The 18,183-nt window shown below is 33.2% G+C and overlaps 1 protein-coding gene across 35 annotated transcripts in view; it reads left to right on the forward strand.

Moving 5' to 3' along the window:
* PTPRD (protein tyrosine phosphatase receptor type D) overlaps nt 1-18,183 on the forward strand; it is a 2,337,809-nt gene that overhangs the window by 716,222 nt on the left and 1,603,404 nt on the right. The gene's annotated exons all lie outside the window — the stretch shown is intronic.

The following is an 18,183-nucleotide window of genomic DNA, read 5'->3' on the forward strand; positions in this document are numbered from 1 at the left end:
TTGTATTAATTTTGCTTCCTATATCCTACTGTTATTTAGCTCAGTTACTTGGCATTTTGAATGTTATGAAAGTTTATATCTAAATGGAAATATAAAAGCAACAGTTTTTTGAACTGACAAAATGCAAATTATTATGAAAATAAAATAATTGCTTTCCAGAATGTTAACTTTATTAAAATGATTAGAAATTTTACATTGCATTTTATTTTAGCAGTGTAACTATGTGTATGGTAATTTAGTTGGGGTTTATTACGGTAAGAGAGTCAACTCTGACATGAGGTTTGTGTGTGTTTGTGTTTCTAAATGCCTTCTTTATGGTGTGGCTAATGTTCATTTTCATGCACATTTGCATTCAAACAAGTTTGGAAGTGTTCTTTTTAGTTAGATGGAATCACACACAGAGACTCTAAGTACGAGTTCTTGCATTTAGCTATAAGGAGTATCAAATGCAGTATGGGATGAGAGTAGTGTTTTATCCAGCCTTGGAATTTGTTTCCTAACAAGGATAATGGTAGTTGTCATAGCTATCTACCTTCCCAAACAAACTAAAGCTAGGAATGTGAAAGACTTGTTAGAGGAGAGGGTGGGGTTGATGTATATTATCCACACAATAAACCAAAGAACAAGAGCAGTGCCAGGATTACAAGCCAAGCAGACAGGAAATGGAAGAACAAACTGTCAACTGCAAGGAGTTAGCCAAAAGACAAATCCAGATATGAAACAATGAATTGGAAACTAGACACCAAACCAAAACAAGTAGTTTCTAAAGGAAATGATTCCCACTGGAATGAGAACTACTCTACTTGAACCCATAGTGTAATGTTTGTTGGGTTTTGACAAAGATTTAAATCACTTTTGAGTGATTAAACTCAGAACTTTTCAATTTTCCAAGTATTATTCAGATCATTAAGAGTCTCATGATTTCACACTAGAACTTGGAAAAGAGTTACCTACTTCAGTAGGTAATGATTTCATTCAATATTTTAAGAAACTCAAGTTTTGTATCAAATGATCTCATGGTAATTAATAAGAAAATGACAAATACGTCTATATATAATGCATAAAAGACAAAGTTAAATAAAAAACAATGCATAATTCCACAATAATTAAATATAAATTGAAGCAACACCTTTATAATTTAGTAACTAGAAAAAGAAGGGAGTTAATGGCAATACTTCATACTAGAAAGGTGAACAGAAATGGTCAGACCCCTACGCTGTCAAGAGGAGTACGTATGTTTTCAAACATCCTTCAAGAATATATTTCTTTCAACTTGGTGCATTTCCTTCTAGGAAATCATGGGATTATTTGAACAGAACTGCAAACATACTTGTATACTGAATGTTTACTGAAAATTGCTATACAGATATTTTTAAAAGATTGCACACATGTATCATGAGAGATTTAAAATTTCACATTACATCAAGTAGCAAAAATATTCATAAACTGTCTATTTTCTGTAAAAATGCTTGGGTTTGCATAAAACTCCACAATAATACAATTGTCATCAGCTTAAAATTTATTCTGTGCCAGGAGCTGTAATGAGTACTTTGTATATAACTTACTTAATCCTAGTAACTGAGATACTGTTGTCCTCTGCATTTGCAGATGTGAAAGCTGAGGTACAAACTTGACCAAGATGTCAAGAAAGTAGTAAGCACTTGAACTAGCACTTAACCTAGAGGTTATGGCTCCAGAGACCATATATTTACCATAAAATAGTAACACCAAGGATTTAGAACTTTAGCTGATAGGATGATTTTGTCATTTGTATACATGCCTTCTCTATTATCTATATGTATTACAAGGAATATGTATTACTTTCCTATAAAGAAAAAAGTATACAGCTAGCTGCATGTTAGGGAAAAATTAATTGAACTTACAGGCAAAAACAGGTTGAGTCAGTTCTAGTGAATAGTGCATGCCCATGACAAAAAAACATGGAATCAACAAATAATAATGTCCTGAAGGCTCACATGTCTTATACTGAAGTCAACTTAGTCAATTTCTTAATTAGTTCATTGAAGTATAAATGCACTATAAAGAAAAGGAAGTCTGACAATATTAAATTGAGAAATTAAAAAAGTAATTTTACATTTTGACATATTTACACCAATTAAACTGCCCCATATTTTATACCACATTTTACAATGATGTCTAAGATAGTGCCTAATAATAGATTCATATAAATATATTAACCAATAATGCATTTAGAGTGGAGGAGTTAAGGCCTATGCTTAACTCAGTACTACACTGCTTTTTTCAATTGTCATTTTTAATAAATTTGCATTTATATAGATATGTAAATATTTTAAAGTCCTTCCAATACTACTTCCTCAGCTGCCCCTGCCCCCAGAAATGTTGTTAGTTAAATTAATAGGAAAAGCAGTTAAAAAAAAAAAAAAAGAACTTTCAGATTAAAAACTCAACCTAAAATCCCATTCATCAGCATGCTATTCATCCATAGCAATATTGTATGAGAGAGGAAAAATACACACTAAGCACACAGCTGACAGATATGCCATTTCAGGTAGAAATGTGCTGCTTCATTTAATTTTTGGTGAACAAAATATGTATATCAGCAATAAAAAATCATTACATCTACCCCCTCCTCCATAATAAAAAGGAAATCCTGAGCTCTATAGTTTGGAGTTGCTTTTCAGTCCTGGAAAATATGTGAAAAAAAATCCTTTATTTACCTCAGTGATATTGATAGAATAGGATGTTAATATAAGATCATGTCAATTTTAAACCACTTGTTATATAATAGTTTCAGATAAATTGAGGAATATAGCCTATATCTTTTATCTATATAATATTTTGGTTTAACTGACCATTAAACTCCAAAGAAGTGTTACTGACCTAGATACCAAAGACATAATATTTTTATTCTTACACCTAGAATTTGTATGAGTGCCTATTTTCAAAAATTTCCCAAAGATAAGTTTCATAGATAAATATAAGTTATATTTTGTTTGTTCATCACTCCTGAAATACTTGATATATTAGTTAAGCAATCAGCACAGAAAAATATAAGCAAGATAAATAACAGAAAACTCATATATTAAATAGCAAATGGATAGGAAGTATATATTTTAAAGACAGTATAGGCAACTAAATCTTTAAAACCCATTTCCCTCATCCAAAACATTTAATACTTCATTTTATCTCTGGACTACCATTTGAGAAATAATACACATTAACACCACTGTGGATGAGACATACTCCCAGCAGAAAGAATGCTCAATAAATATAATTGTGTTTCCTTTCAGGCCCACAATGAAAATGTCCTTAACAAGGTATGGATCCAGTACTTTCAAAGGACTAGTCCTCAGACAGGTCGGAGAGACCCCTCCCCACCTGTTCACCTGTTCCAGTTGAAATGCCCTCTGTTCCCTTCCTTGGCACTCCCCCTTTATGCCAGCTATTGATACTATTAGTGTGGAAGAACTCTCAGATGATATAGCAATCACTGCCAGCCTAGGCACATTAAGCAGGAATGTTCTATGTGTAAATTCCAGAGAGGGGTTAAATTTAACTTTTATTCCAGAATTGACCATCTTCTTTCAATCTCCATGGACTTTTCCTTTGCCCAACTAGATACTTTTTTTTCTGTTAATTTTATTTTCTCATTTCTATTCTGAGATTTTTTTTTTCTGTCTTAATGTTCCCTTTGTCCTAATCTTGGTGTATATGTTCTCATATTATAATCTCACTGCATCCTATATGGTCCTCAAAGTATAAGATGCTATAGGTCAGGTACATGATATATAAATACATTAAACTCAATTATAATTTGCAAAAATTGTGAGTTGTTATACCTGTTTTCCATTAAGCTTTGTAGTAATTTACAGTTATATAATACCTGTTACTGATATGAGTGATGAAAATGGCAACTATTAAGTGATTCACTATTTTCATTAAAAGATTCAGTAGGTTTCTGACTTTAAAGAGTGTTTACGGTTAGGAGAATTTTATGATTAATTATGTAAATGGTGGCTATGTTAGGAATGACAATATTTTCTCAAACTGGTTAGTGATCAGTTTTATCGACTGAATTGTGTCTCTCTGAAATTCATATGTTGAAGCCCTAATCCCCAATGAGACTTTATTTGGAGATAGAGTTTTAAAAGAATTAAGTTTAAAAGAGGTCAGAAGAATGGGAGTCTGATCCAACATGACTGGTATCCTTATAAGAAGAATAGACATTAGTGATATGTGCATATAGTACAAATGCCATGTGAGGACATAGTAAGAAGACAGCCATCAGCAAGCCAAGGAGAAATGGAGGCCTCATGAGAAACTAGACTTACGAACAACTTGATCTTGCATTTCTATCCTCTTAAAACTGTGAGAAAATAAATTTCTATTGCTTGAGCCACCCAGTCTGTGGTATTTTGTTATGACAGCCCTAGCAGACTAATATAATAATAATAATAGGATGTTTTGTGCAATGATGCTTATATAAGAACCCAACAAGAGAAATAACAGACTCCAAAACCTCCTGATAATCATCATGTATATGACAATTGCACATGACCTAATTAGACTGTGTTTGCCACTGCAAAACAAAAACAAAAACCTAGATTTGGGGGATAAGCAAAAAAGGACACAGAACTCTTGCTTGGAAGATGCTAGTTGAAGTACTCTCATCATTAGGAACTGACTATATAAGGATTTGGTGTGTGTTGGGGAGAGTATGGGGAGCGAGATTTAAAATAAGAAAATTTAGGTAACTTGTCCTGAAGTCTGCTGTGTTCATCTTAATTTTGGCAATGATGCTTTTTCACTTTTGTCAGCACAGCTACAATCTTGGAGGGCCCCAAATGCAGTGAATTCAAAATAAGTTCCATGAACCAGATCTCATATTAACCTATCATGATGTTTTATTCAGAAAAAATTAATTAGATGTCTTGAAAGAGAATAATCTTATGAATGTGCTTTTGAAAACTGACAGTGGTCTGTAACAAAAAACTCCATATACTTTCGAAAAATGGGTTTCGATTTAATTAAAAATACTGAGTTTTCCCCTTCCTATGAATTGTCTACATATAATACATTCTAAGCCTTCAGAAATGCTGATTATATGATAGGTGAGTTGAAACATCATAAATGAATTCTCTTTGGAATTATTTAAGTGTAGTATGACCTAAATGTGTCATAGGAATGTCTGTCTTCAATTAACCTAATTCTTTATTAAGCATTTATTTTGGATGACCAATGTAACTATCATCATGTAATAGAAAATAAGCGAAAAGCTTCAACCATTTGCCTACTGATTATGTAGGCACCAATACAGGTTAAACAGTAAAAGATAAGAAAAAAGCAATGATTATCTGTATAGTGTAGTCTACATAAAATAAAGACAATGATAACAACTGAGTATAGAGTGAAGTTGGAATTATTGGAGGTACCTAGGGCTGTGTCACATAAGTACAAAAAAGCACTCTTCTCACATCCAAGATGAAAAATTTTGAATGAACGATTCTTTTTTTTCCTTTCCTTAATATTTTATAACAAATATGTCATGAAACTGGTGTATACTTTAAAAGATTCTCTTCTTTTCCTTACTAGAGCCTGACACTCTCTTCTTCCCCCATGGCTAGATTACTTGAATAACTTGTATGCCTCCACAAAACTCCAGGAGTTTGCCTCGTAGGCCTCCTGTATTTTTTCTATTCTGTGTGCTCCTAAAGCTTTGCAACAAGCTTTTTAGCTGTACTTCAAGTTACGAAGACTTCTATTGCCTAGAGCACCTGGCTTAAAATTTTCTCTTACAGCCAAACCCACCCTAATCTGGTCCCACCTTATCTTAATAGGTTAATTCTCCACACACATGCTTCTCCAGTCAAGGCAGGGTCCTCATGAGTTTGTACTTATACCTCAGGCCTCTGTGTTCTGTTTAGTTCTCTCTTTTGTCCTTGTTTATGTACTTTTTCTTGACTATAGTAATGTCTGTATTCTTTGTCTGTTTATCTATTCTTCCAGTTTTTGTTTACTTTTCCTCTTAGTGTCTTGAATTCTTCTATGTTAGTATTGCAAATACAGTGATAATTACGTAGTTGGAAATTTAATTACATGTTATCTTGAGTTTTGTTCTGATTCTTATGTCATTTAAAAAATCTCTGATAATAGGGACCAGTATATTATTTTTATGAACACATGTGTGTGTATAGTTATTTTATACAATTTCCCTTATTGAACAACTTTTTAAAATAAGTATCTGACTGACTTGATAACTAGTATGTATATATATAGAGCCAAATTTTTGTATGTAGCCATAAACTTTGTTGTTGTATATGAGGATGACATATGTGACAATATAGTTGTTTGCAGACTTAGATTTAGAATATATTTTATATGCTCTCTAGAGTGTTCATTTAATAGTCAATAATAACAATTGAGCTAATTATTTAAAATTCTACCTGAAATATAATTCTGGTTAAAAAAAAAAAACTCTAACTTTCAATAATCAAACTGAATTTAGGGTGACCATATGTTTGCAAAGTAAATGAGGAGCTATAGAAGATATGTAGATACAAACATACATACGTATGTGTAATGGTTTAGAAAGAACTTTAAAACAAATGTCCTGTTCAAGTACAAACTAAATTTGCTAAGTTCAGGCACAAGAAAGTGAGTTACTTAGATGGTATACTCTCATTAGAAAGGAAAACTACTGAGTAGATCACAATGAATATTAAACAGAACATTGATAATATATGCCTCACTGATTTGCATCTTTAGGAAGATGATTTAAGCACACAAAAATCCATGTTTATGCATGTTGTTCTTTAATGAACTGAATAAAAATATGGGACAGATTAAAGGCACTTTCAGCATGAGAACTTAAATCCCTGCTTTGTTGTTTCACCAAGGCATTTCATTGCCCACCTATGATTTCTCTGAGTTTGATCTTGGGTGGACAAAACTTCGGTGAACATCTTTTACGTCATCTGTTTTCCAAACAAATTTGGATGTATCATGACATTTTCTCAAATTAAAACGATGTTTCGGCTTTATTCTCTGTCTTTTTAACCTTATATTTTGCCTTATGTTTATCTAATATTTTGCCTTTTTTGGAGCATTTTTTAAATGCATTATTGCATTTAATCCTTTCGAGATAGGAGATTTTTCTGTTCATTTTGTAGGTGTGAAAGGTAAAAGAATTACTGTGGCCATTTTTAGTGATACAGTTGAGAGCATAACCTTTGGGTTGTGATCTTACCCTTTGAGATAATTACAGTATAACTGAGGATTCAGAATAACAAAAAGCGAATACACTTTAAAATATTAAAATAACAGTACTAATATTTCAATTTCAAAATAACTGTAGAAGAGTAGTCCTTTTCCACAATCTTCTAATCCCAAGCGTTTTTGTTCCCTTTCCTGAAATAATAATTGTCATATTTTGGTAGTCAGTGTAAGACAGTTTTAGAGAAGTGACCTATCTTTGTGAACATCTGACTTCCTGAATCTTACTTCTTGGAGTTCATCAAACGTTTAGGCTGAAAACATATTTGAAATTTAGAAAAGAAAAACATTTCCAGCTTTAAACCCAGACACACTGTACCACCCATCTTTGTCTGACACAGAGAGATTCTTTGTGAGAAGAGAGAGAAGTGAGATGATGAAAGGAACAAGCTGTGCTTTGGGAAACTGTCTTTTCACTATCATCCGTACACCTGGAGGACTGAACTTTGCCAGGGGTAACTCTATGGTTTTCTGATGATCCCAAAAGTGAAAGCAGGGGCTTTGACCCGAGATAGGGGCTAATGTTATTATTACTGTTATAGTTTGTGAGTCAATGACCCTATTAGTTGATTGACACATTTTGAAAATCGAGTTTATTGTTACGGTCAAATGTAACTTAGAAGACAGTTGTTCTGACACACATTGAATAAGATGCATAGTCATGATGGTGCTGCATGTTAATTAGATAAAGCTAGAGAGTTAAGATGATCCAATGAAAAGCTGCAAGTACTTTAGAATTTCCTGGCATCTCTGATCCTAGGATAAGATGGAGAGAAAAAAGAGGAAATGTTTTTAAACTGCGGACGTCCACAGAGATCAATCATATTGATTTGTTTAATTATATCTTATTTTTCTTGTATATTTAATGCTATTCTTTCAGCAAGTATTAACAGAGCTGCTTCTCAGTCTGAGGCACTGTGTTCTATGCTGGAAATGTAAAGTAAGTGATACAAAGCTAATCTGTTTCATGAGAAATACCCATTATTTATTGGTTACCTGATCTGTGTATACTGGAGTTATCAGTGCTTTATCAGTATTTTTTCACAAACTTGTGAAACTGTTTCTATGATTATCACAGTTTTACTAATGTGGCAACAGACACAGAGGTCTTTATAAAGACAATGACCATTTTTGTTAGAGTGGTAATGGTCTTTAAGCATCTAAAGTAATAGCTTCAAACACTAGTCGAGTTCATCATCACATACAATATTAGAAAATAAAATTAAAACGGGAAGAAAACAGAAAAGCATGCAGATTTAAGTGGCAAAGGAGGATATAAAGTGAAGCAAATTCATTCATATGCATGCAATCTTTCTGCTATGTGAGATATGTAATCATTGGAAGAAAATTATTTGATTCAACAAATTAGCTGCTGCTTTCACATTTGATTACTTATTTCATGCTACAGGTGGTTAAATAAGAATATATGTCTTTAGCTAAAATACACATATACATATGTAAAATCCTTGATTTTTACTGGAATTTTGGATGTTTTCCACTCAGGTAAAACTCCCTTAATTAAAATATAGGATATTTTGGCAGAATTAGAGTGAGCTACAGTTTTATTTTCACCGTTAGCCAAAGTCACACTTTTGATATTACACAAACAACAAGATGTAGGAAATGTTGCTGTGTGTTGAAAGATTGCTATCACCTAAATGTTCAAATGCAGTTCATACTACAGTGAGCTTGGAAAAAGTTTGTGAATGAAAGTGGCTCTAGCTCATCTTTACATCTCCAAATGCACGTGAGTTTTATCTATGTATCTATCTAAGATGTCTATCATCCTACCTACCGATCTGTATCTGAATTCATCATCACCCCATGATTTTGAATGTGTTATCAATAATACCTTCACAAGCCAGCAAGTAAATAAGCAGACACATGGTGCTAGTCAGATAAGCAAAGTTGAAGTGTGTGTTTCTAAATGTGCTAGTTTATTTTTTATTTAAATGTAAAATTAAGGATTTAAATATTGTGGTTATCTTAAGACCAAATTTCTACACTGTTGTTAATCAACATACATGACTTCAGATGCACGACTCTTGCATTTTAGTGATTGGTATATGATTACTCAAAAGTAGAGCACTGGTAGAAAAGAAACTAAAGCATCATACTCAGGAAATGAAAACAATACATTAATGGTATGGGAAACTAAAATTCTTCATTTCTTTGGTTTACACCATGTTCCAAAAATTATTTAAGTATTAAGTATTCACAAAGATACATAAATTAGAACACAGTGAGGTAACTGTGAATTAAAAATAGTTGAGAAAGAAATAGAGAACACAGACACTCATGCATGGGCACCAATGCACGTACACGCAAGTTTAGGATTATAAAATAGAATGAACAATAAGGCTGATGGAAAACACATATCAATTATATGAGAACAGTAAACTTTAGGAAGAAGGGGAAAAGTTGGTATGAGTAGAAGGAGCCAATAGTTATTTACCAGACCTATTAGCTAAATTTCAGGAAGGCTCATTTCAAAGAGTTCATATGATATTAACTGTGAAATAGATAGATGTAATATGAAAATTACAGATCATACAATTCTAATGACTATTTAAAAATATTTGCTGTTCTCATGATGGTGAGTGAGTTCTCACAAGATCTAGTTTTTTGAAAGTGTGTAGCACTTCCCCCTGCTCTTTCTTGCTCTCCAGCTGACATGTGAAGACGTGCTTGCTTCCCATTTGCCTTCTGCCATGATTGTAAGTTTCCTGAGGCCTCCCCGACCATGCCTCCCATACAGCCTGCAGAACTGTGAGCCACTTAAACCTCTTTTCTTTGTAAACTACTGAATCTCAAGTAGTTATTTATAGCAATGTGAGAACTAACTAATACAATGAACTCACCACTAGCTTTTGAGAAAGAAAGAAGTCAGATTTCTCTGGTCTTTTTAATTAAGAATTTATTTATTAATTCTAAGAATTTATTAAAATATTCTGACATATTTTAAACTTTGGTTATATATTTCCCCAGCAACTGTAAATTCTTAGATATTTAATATATTTTATTTATCAGAAATTACTGTGTTAGTGTCATTTCTTAAGATTTGATCTCATCCACAGTTATGACAACTTATCCCACATGTTGCCTCTAGGTTTTAAGCACTATTTAGGGAGGTTGAACATTGAAGTTCTAACAGTTTTAAAGAAAACATTAATGAACTCTGAAAATTGTTTTATTATTATAATGACATATTAGAACTTTAACAATATTGTATGCTAAGCTTCCCTAAAACAGTAGCTGCTAACGGCTAGTCAGAGACGTATAATTGGGATGGTTATATCAGAAAATCCACTCTTGCTTCTGGTCTCGCCATGTTATACACAGGCACCTGCTTTGCTCTCCACTGTGACTGTAAGCTTTCTGAAGGCTCTCCAGAAGCTAGGTGGATGCTGGTGCCATTCTTGTACAGCCTGCAGAACTGTCAGACAAATAAACCTCTTTTCTTTATAAAGTAACCGAGTCTCAGATATTTCTTTGTAACAATGCAAAATGAACTAACATAGAAAATTGGTACCAAGGAGTGGGGCATAGCTATAAAGATACCTGAAAATTGGGAGGCCAAGGCGGGCAGATCACCAGGTCAAGAGATCGAGACCATCCTAGACAACATTGTGAAACCTCATCTCTACTAAAAATACAAAAGTTAGCTGGGTGTGGTGGTGTGTGCCTGTAGTCCTAACTACTTGGGAGGCTGAGGCAAGAGAATCACTTGAAGCTGGGAGGTAGAGGTTTCAGTGAGCTGAGATCATGCCATTGCATTCTAGCCTGGCAACAGAGAAAGACTCTGTCTCAAAAAAAAAAAAAAAAAAAAAAAAAAAAAAATCCTGAAAATGTGGAAGTACCTTTGGAACTGGGTAACAGGCCAACTTTGGAAGAGTTTGGAGGGCTCAGAAGAAGACAGGATGACGAAAGAAAGTTTAGAACTTCTTAGAGACTTGTGGTTGTGACCAAAATGCTGATAGAAATATGGACAGTGAAAGCATAGCTGATGAAGACTCAGATAAAATTGAGGGAGTTATTGGGAACTGAAACAAAGGTCCTTGTGTTTTGCCTTAGCAAATAACTTGGCTACGTTGGGTCCATGCCCTAGCGATTTGTGAAAGTTTGAACTTAAGGGTCATTATTTAGCATATCTGGTAGAAGAATAAATATCTAAGCGGCAAAGCATGCAGTATGTGGCCTGGCTTCTAACAATTTATGATCAGATGTGGGAGCACAAAATGATTTAAAGTTGGAACTTTTATTTAAAATGGAAGCAGAGCATAAAAATTTGGAAAATTTTGCAGACTGGACATGTGGTAGGGAAGGATAGAGCATTTTCAGGAGGAGAACTTAATGCAGCTCTGGAACAACCACTTGCTAGAGAGATTTGCATGATATTAAGCATTTTACTCCATGAACACACAATATTCCTTCAATATTTCATTTTTTTTCTTGTTTTCCCCCCAGCCTCTGGTAACTATTATTCTACTTTCTGTTTCTATTAGTTCAACTTTTTCCAGATTCATCATGTAAGTGTCTTTCTGTGCTTGGCTTATTTCACCAATATAATATCTTCTAGGTTTTCCTACATTGTCACAAATGACTGAATTTTTTCTTTCTTAAGGCTAGTGTTCCATCTGCATGTATGATAAATCTTCTTTATCTGTTTATTGATGGACACTTAAGTTGATTACATATCTTTGCTATTGTGAATAGTGCTGTAACCAAAATGGAAGTGCAGATATCTCTTCCACATACTGATTTTTTTGTTCCTTTGGATATATATCTAGTAGTGGGATTGCTGGCTTACATGGTAGTTCTATTTTTAATTTTTTGAGGAACCTCCATACTGTTTTCCACAACACCTGTACTAAAATTACCACCAAGAGTGTATGAGTTCTCATTTCTTCACATCCATACCAACACTGGTTATCTTTCATCTTTTTGATAATAACGATTCTAACAACAGTGTGAGGTGTTATCTCACAGTGGCTTTAATTTGCATCTCCCTGCTGAATTGTGATATTGAACATTTTTTATCTACTTAGCCATTTGTATGTCTTCCTTACAGAAATATTGATTCAGATTATTTGCCCATTTTTAAATAAATAATTTTGCTGTTGAGTTGTTTCAGTTCCTTATATATTAGATATCAACACCCTTATTAGATGCATGGTTCACAAGTACAGTATTTTTTTCCCCATTTTTCGTAGTCTCTCTTCACACTCTCCATTATTTAGAGCTTTGAGTTCTTTCATCTATTTTATAGTTCTCTACATACAGATTCTCTATGTATTTTGTTAGATTTGTTCCTAAGTACTTCTTCTTGGGGTATGCTATTGTAAAAGTTATTTATTACACTTACAATTCTAATTGTTCTTTGCTGGCATATGAGAAAGTAATTGACTTTTGTATATTGACCTTGTGTCCTATGACTTTGCAAAACTCACTTGTTAGTTACAGAAGATTTTTGTTTGGTTTTTGGGGATTTGTTATGTAGATAATCATGTAATCCATGAATAAAGACAGCTTTGTTTTTCCTTTCAAAAGAAAACAAGAAAATTCTGGAAAATATGGGATATACATAAAGTCATAGTCACTATGCACAGAGATTTTAATCCAGTGGGTTTAATATATAGACTAACATACATACATCTTTTAAAAAATCCACTAAGAGATGCTAATAAAGGAGATCTGAGGGCCAAAGTTAGAACATCGGTCAAGTGGAATATATTACAGCATATGGTTTCTTAAACTGGACTTAAAAACATAGCATTTCTATGCCAAATATCTCAATCCATTCCTGAAGTTCATATAAAGCATATATGACATTATACAACCACAACACTTCAGTGCAGCAACTACACACAAGAATCTTTTTGTGACTTCCTGTCTCTAATGTCTAAGGATTCCTTAAATTGAAAAATAATGCAAATCTAGAGCATAATCTAGAGCTTCATATGAAATCACATGAAGTAATCCTTGATGTGGTATCTTTCCCTATTAAATAAAATGTCAATAAAACATGAAGTATCTGGAAAAAAAAACTTTTCAATGGAAATGAAAAGGTGTGAGTCCTGCTTTTATTGATAATGAAGTAATATTGACATATCAAGGCATTATTACCATGTTTGTAAACAGCTAATTAAAATCTATCCCCTTCATTAAATAGGCTAGCATACTGTCGGATAAGGAATTCACTACCTCCAGTCCCAAAATGAACGGTTACTTTTTTCATTTACTGAAATTTTAATTGTCGCATTGATATAGGCTTTTATGTTTCTGTGTTAATCTCTTCATATCAATGACCTAGTTTATCCCTAAAACATATTTAAAACTGTAGAAGTTTCATGCATTGTCATGAATAAATTAAAAACAGTAGAAAATAGGCTTTCCTCAGTTTCTCTGTTCTGTTGAAGATATTCTTACTGTTACATAATTTAGATCAGAATTAAGCAGACTACAGCTGGTGCGTCAAATCCACCTGTTTTTATAAGTAAAGATTTATTTAAACATAGCCACACTTTTGATTACCTGTTTTCTGAGGTCTTTTTACACTGCTGTCAAAGGTGAATAGTTGCAACAGAGACCATCTGACCTGTGAAGCCTAAAATGTATACTATCAGGCTCTTATAGAGAAAAGTTCGCCAATGCTGAATTTAGCCAAGAGTCAGAAAAAAAGTTAAGCGTAATTGTCTACATGAAAATATACCAAGTTTAAAATAAAATGTGTGTAGGTAGTTTTAAAATGTTGTTTTTAAAAATAATATATTGTAGATAACATTATTATGTTCGAGTAAAATCCTAATCGATAGGTGAATCAACAGTTATAACTAAAATTGTCCATGTTACATTGTTTTGTAATACTGTATATATTCTCAATCGGAAAGCTTATTTTACATTAAAGTACAAGGATACACCCATTGGGGTATTTTAAAATAAGTTACAGATATTTTAAAATATAGTCCTATTGAAGAAAAATAGATGAAAAATATTAACTCTATTGCAAATAAACTTTTTTGGCTTCCTAGAGATTTACTTGTAGAGTTCAATTTTCCCTCAAATATGTATTTTTTACTTACAAAAATACTAATAAATATTTTTCTTGTAAAAACTCTTGGTGTAAGTGTGTAGGTTCATAATACTGTCTTTATATATTGTTTGGTTTAAAGTATATACACTTGATATAGTAAATCAGTAAGTCAGAGACAACTGCGGACTGTTTACTTGAAAACTCATACCTCTGCCTCTAGATTTAAGCAACAATTCTGAAGGAAGCAGGCATTAGGCATTACCTTTACCAACCCCCAGGGGGTGTTTAGCAGTGGGGTGTGTGTGTGTGTGTGTGTGTGTGTAAGTGTGAGAGATGTTTTTGTTTTAATGACTGGGAAGTGTTTACTTCCCAGGAAGGAGGAATGTCAAAATTCATGTGAAAATTCAATGATCCCAAAGGGAAACATTGTTCTCCTGAAAATACCATTAATGCCTCCATTGAGAAACTCTGCAAGTCCAGAGATTATTTGAAAAACTACAGAAAGCTTTGAGATTGCAAATATAAATCTGCTCACGTTCACTTATCAATTTTTATTATTGTCACTTAATAAATGGATCTCCAGTTAATGATTTTCCTAATATGTTATTTAAAGTGTTTCTCATTATAATTCAAATAAATGGCACCTGAGGTCATTTTTACATTATATTTATATTTGAAAATGTGCTCAATTATGATTGCTAATATTTCAATTGATTCCCAAAGCAACTATATTTTCTGATATGTTCTGTAAAATATTATTTTGTAATCCATGAGTCAGTTAGCTTCTTAGGCTGATCCTCTTAAACATGAATTCCTCGGATCTAATTGGTTGGAGGATGTTCTTCTGTAAAAGAAATATAAATGTTCTGACGGTTTTTATGTTGTTCTTTTGCCAATCACTGTAGATTTTTCCCTTTCTTTTAAAAAAAGTGTTTAGCTATCCAAACGCACTAGACTATTTCCCAGAAGTTATGCTAATGAAATTCAAAGCACTATCTAAGAGTAAACAGAAGAGGCCTGTTCCAGTTTCAGCTGCTTCAAACCTTGCACAAGTGAAGACATGTTCACCTGAAAAAATGATTTGAAGCTGAAAAAAATAATTTTGAAAGATCTGACATTCTAGCTGAATCTTAATCTTTGTCCATGACTCTCTTCTTAGCTTGTCTTTAAAAGTTTCCAAAGTCTTTCATTTGCTTCAGAAAAATAGAGACCCTGGTATCATGGAAATAGTCATATTTTATGTGTGTGCTTTTAATAAGACTTTCACATTTTCACATGCTGTGTATGTGTGTATGGTTGTATGTGTTTAGAGAAGACTTCAGCCCCCTTCATCTGTAAACAAAGCTTCCAAAGAGAAAATAAAAGATGAAAAAAAATTAATCTGTCTCTGTAAACAAATGGATGGGCCCTAAGCTTTGTAGTCATCTCGTTTGCAGCAGACGAACTGTGACAAACGGACCCTTTAGCTACCCATCATTCATGTTGTGAGTAAGTTTAGCTTCTACCTATGTGCCATATAACCTCAAGAAAGACAGACTTTCCATTATAAGTGAAAAATGACTTTATTCATCACCTTTGTGATAGACTCAATTTTAAAGTTATTTATCATAACTATAAAAAACCAAGTGTATAAATCAATAAGATTTTAAGGAACTTCATGCCATGAGTTCTAAATTGAAATTCAGCTGCTACTAGTCCTTCATTTTATAATTTGAAAAAACAAAAATAATTGCTCATTCTTACCATTTTTCAAGAATATATTGTCATTGACTGTAGTGGCCATGTAGTATAATAGATCTCTTAAACATATCCCTCTTGTGTAACTGTAAATATGTTTGACCATCATTTTCCAAACCCTCCCTCTCCTGTAACCATCCTGGATTCTGGTTATCACTGTTGTATTCCCTACTTCTGTGAGATAAACTTTTCATCAAGTTGCACATGACAGTTTATATGTCAATTTGAAAAATTACTTAAAAATTTAAATAATCATGCTCTGTAACAGCAAAAATTTTAAAAATAAAAAAAATTTATCAAACATTCTATTGAACTATTCAAATACATATAAGGTCTCAGGCTCTGGTATATACATGGCTTGTATCCATCTCTTTCCTCCCAATTTAAAAGTCTTTGGTAGAATTCTTCCCCCTTCCCACTGTTACCACCTAAGGTTTATTTTATATTTTATTTTCTGTTCCTTTTTTTCTCTTACTGGTAACAAACAGAATTCCTGGTGTTATTGGTATGTATATTTATTCTTGAACTTTAACCCAAATGCATCTTTTGAGTCAGGAACAAGTACTTGTAAGGAAAGAAGACAATTTTCATTTTTATAGTCTTAGAACCAGCCAAAGCTTCAAATTGTTTTGTAACTCATATCCCTCATCTGGAAGAAATTTAGAAATAAGTAGGCATTGTTTACACATTATTTCAACCCATTGTATACCTGGAGACTGTACTTTGCTTTTTTCTAGAAATATTTTAAAGAAAACAAGAATGAAAAGAAGATTAGAGATCAAGACAGAAATTCAAGCCCCTTTGGTATTTTGGCTCTTTTGTTCTTAGAGTTAAAATCACAGAAACATCTCAAAAAGAAACAAAAGTGTCAGAAAAAAACATAGACATTTTATTCAAAAACATTTATTACCATGTATATACCAGGTATTGTGCTGGCACTAGGGTTATAATACTGAGAAAAAAATTAAATATCCAAATGCATAGAATATATAGTATAATAAAAAATATAGATATTATTTAGCTCATCCCCCAAATATGTGTGAAATGGTAACTGTTATGAAAGTTCTTAGGAGGAAAGGCATGCAGTGTGATGTGGGAGTACAGAGGGAATTTAAGGAACTCAGTGAAAACCTTGTGAAAAAAGATGGTGCTGAACTGCAATGCAAAAGATGAGTGAAAGTTGATTGGGCAAATATGGAAAGAAAATAGGTATATCAGGAAAAGGAAAACTGGCTGGATGAAACATTAAATACAAGTTAAAAATTGAATTTTAAAAAATCTGATTAAAGCACAATGAGCTAAAGGCAAATTGTAGAGAAAATGAGCCTTGGGAGAGGTAGTAGAAAGATCACAAAGGGTCTTGAGGAGCCTTTAAAGAATATTGGTCTTAATGCACACGTGGAGAGGAAACTGTGAAAAGGTTTTAAGTATGAGGAGTTAGTATAATCTGAATTGCTTTCCAGAAAACATCTGGGGCTAAGTGGGGAACAGATTTGAGAGACCCATAACAGAGGCAGAGAGACCAGCCAGGAGGCTGTTAAAGGAGTTCAGGGGAGAAATGATAGATATTATCTTGGAGATATAGAGGTGGTCATGTGGCATATTAAAAAAATAAAAGGGTTGGGAGTGGTGGCTCATGCTGGTAATCCCACGGCTTTAGGAGGCCAAGGAAAGGCAGGAAGAACAGTTGAACCCAGGAGTTCCATATCAGCCTGAGCAACATAGTGAAACCCCTTCTCTACCAAACAACAACAACAAACACAGGGCGTGGTGGTATGCACTTGTGGTCTTAGCTACTCAAAAGGCTGAGGCTTGTTTGAGTTTAATGTTACAGTGAGCTATGATCATGTTACTGCATTCCAGTCTGGGCAAAAGGGAAAGATCTTGTTTCTTAAAAAAAAGAAAAAAAAAAAAAAAGCCTAAAGGGAACCAGCTAAAAGAAGACAAGGTGGTTGCTAGAGAAGGTAACCAAGCTTAAATAACCAAGCTTCTGTTGTTTTTAACATGATAAGTGATTATGTTTAAAAGTCATTGGGAAGGATCTTAATGGTATTTCAAACTCCTTTTCTCTCTTACCTGGATACTTTTCAATAACTTTTAAGCATGTTCAATTCTCCAATGTCAAAACAACAAAAGAAGCTTGGTTATTCAATACCAGC

The sequence above is a fragment of the Macaca thibetana genome, chromosome 15 (assembly GCF_024542745.1).
Source record: "Macaca thibetana thibetana isolate TM-01 chromosome 15, ASM2454274v1, whole genome shotgun sequence".
NCBI lineage: Eukaryota > Metazoa > Chordata > Mammalia > Primates > Cercopithecidae > Macaca > Macaca thibetana.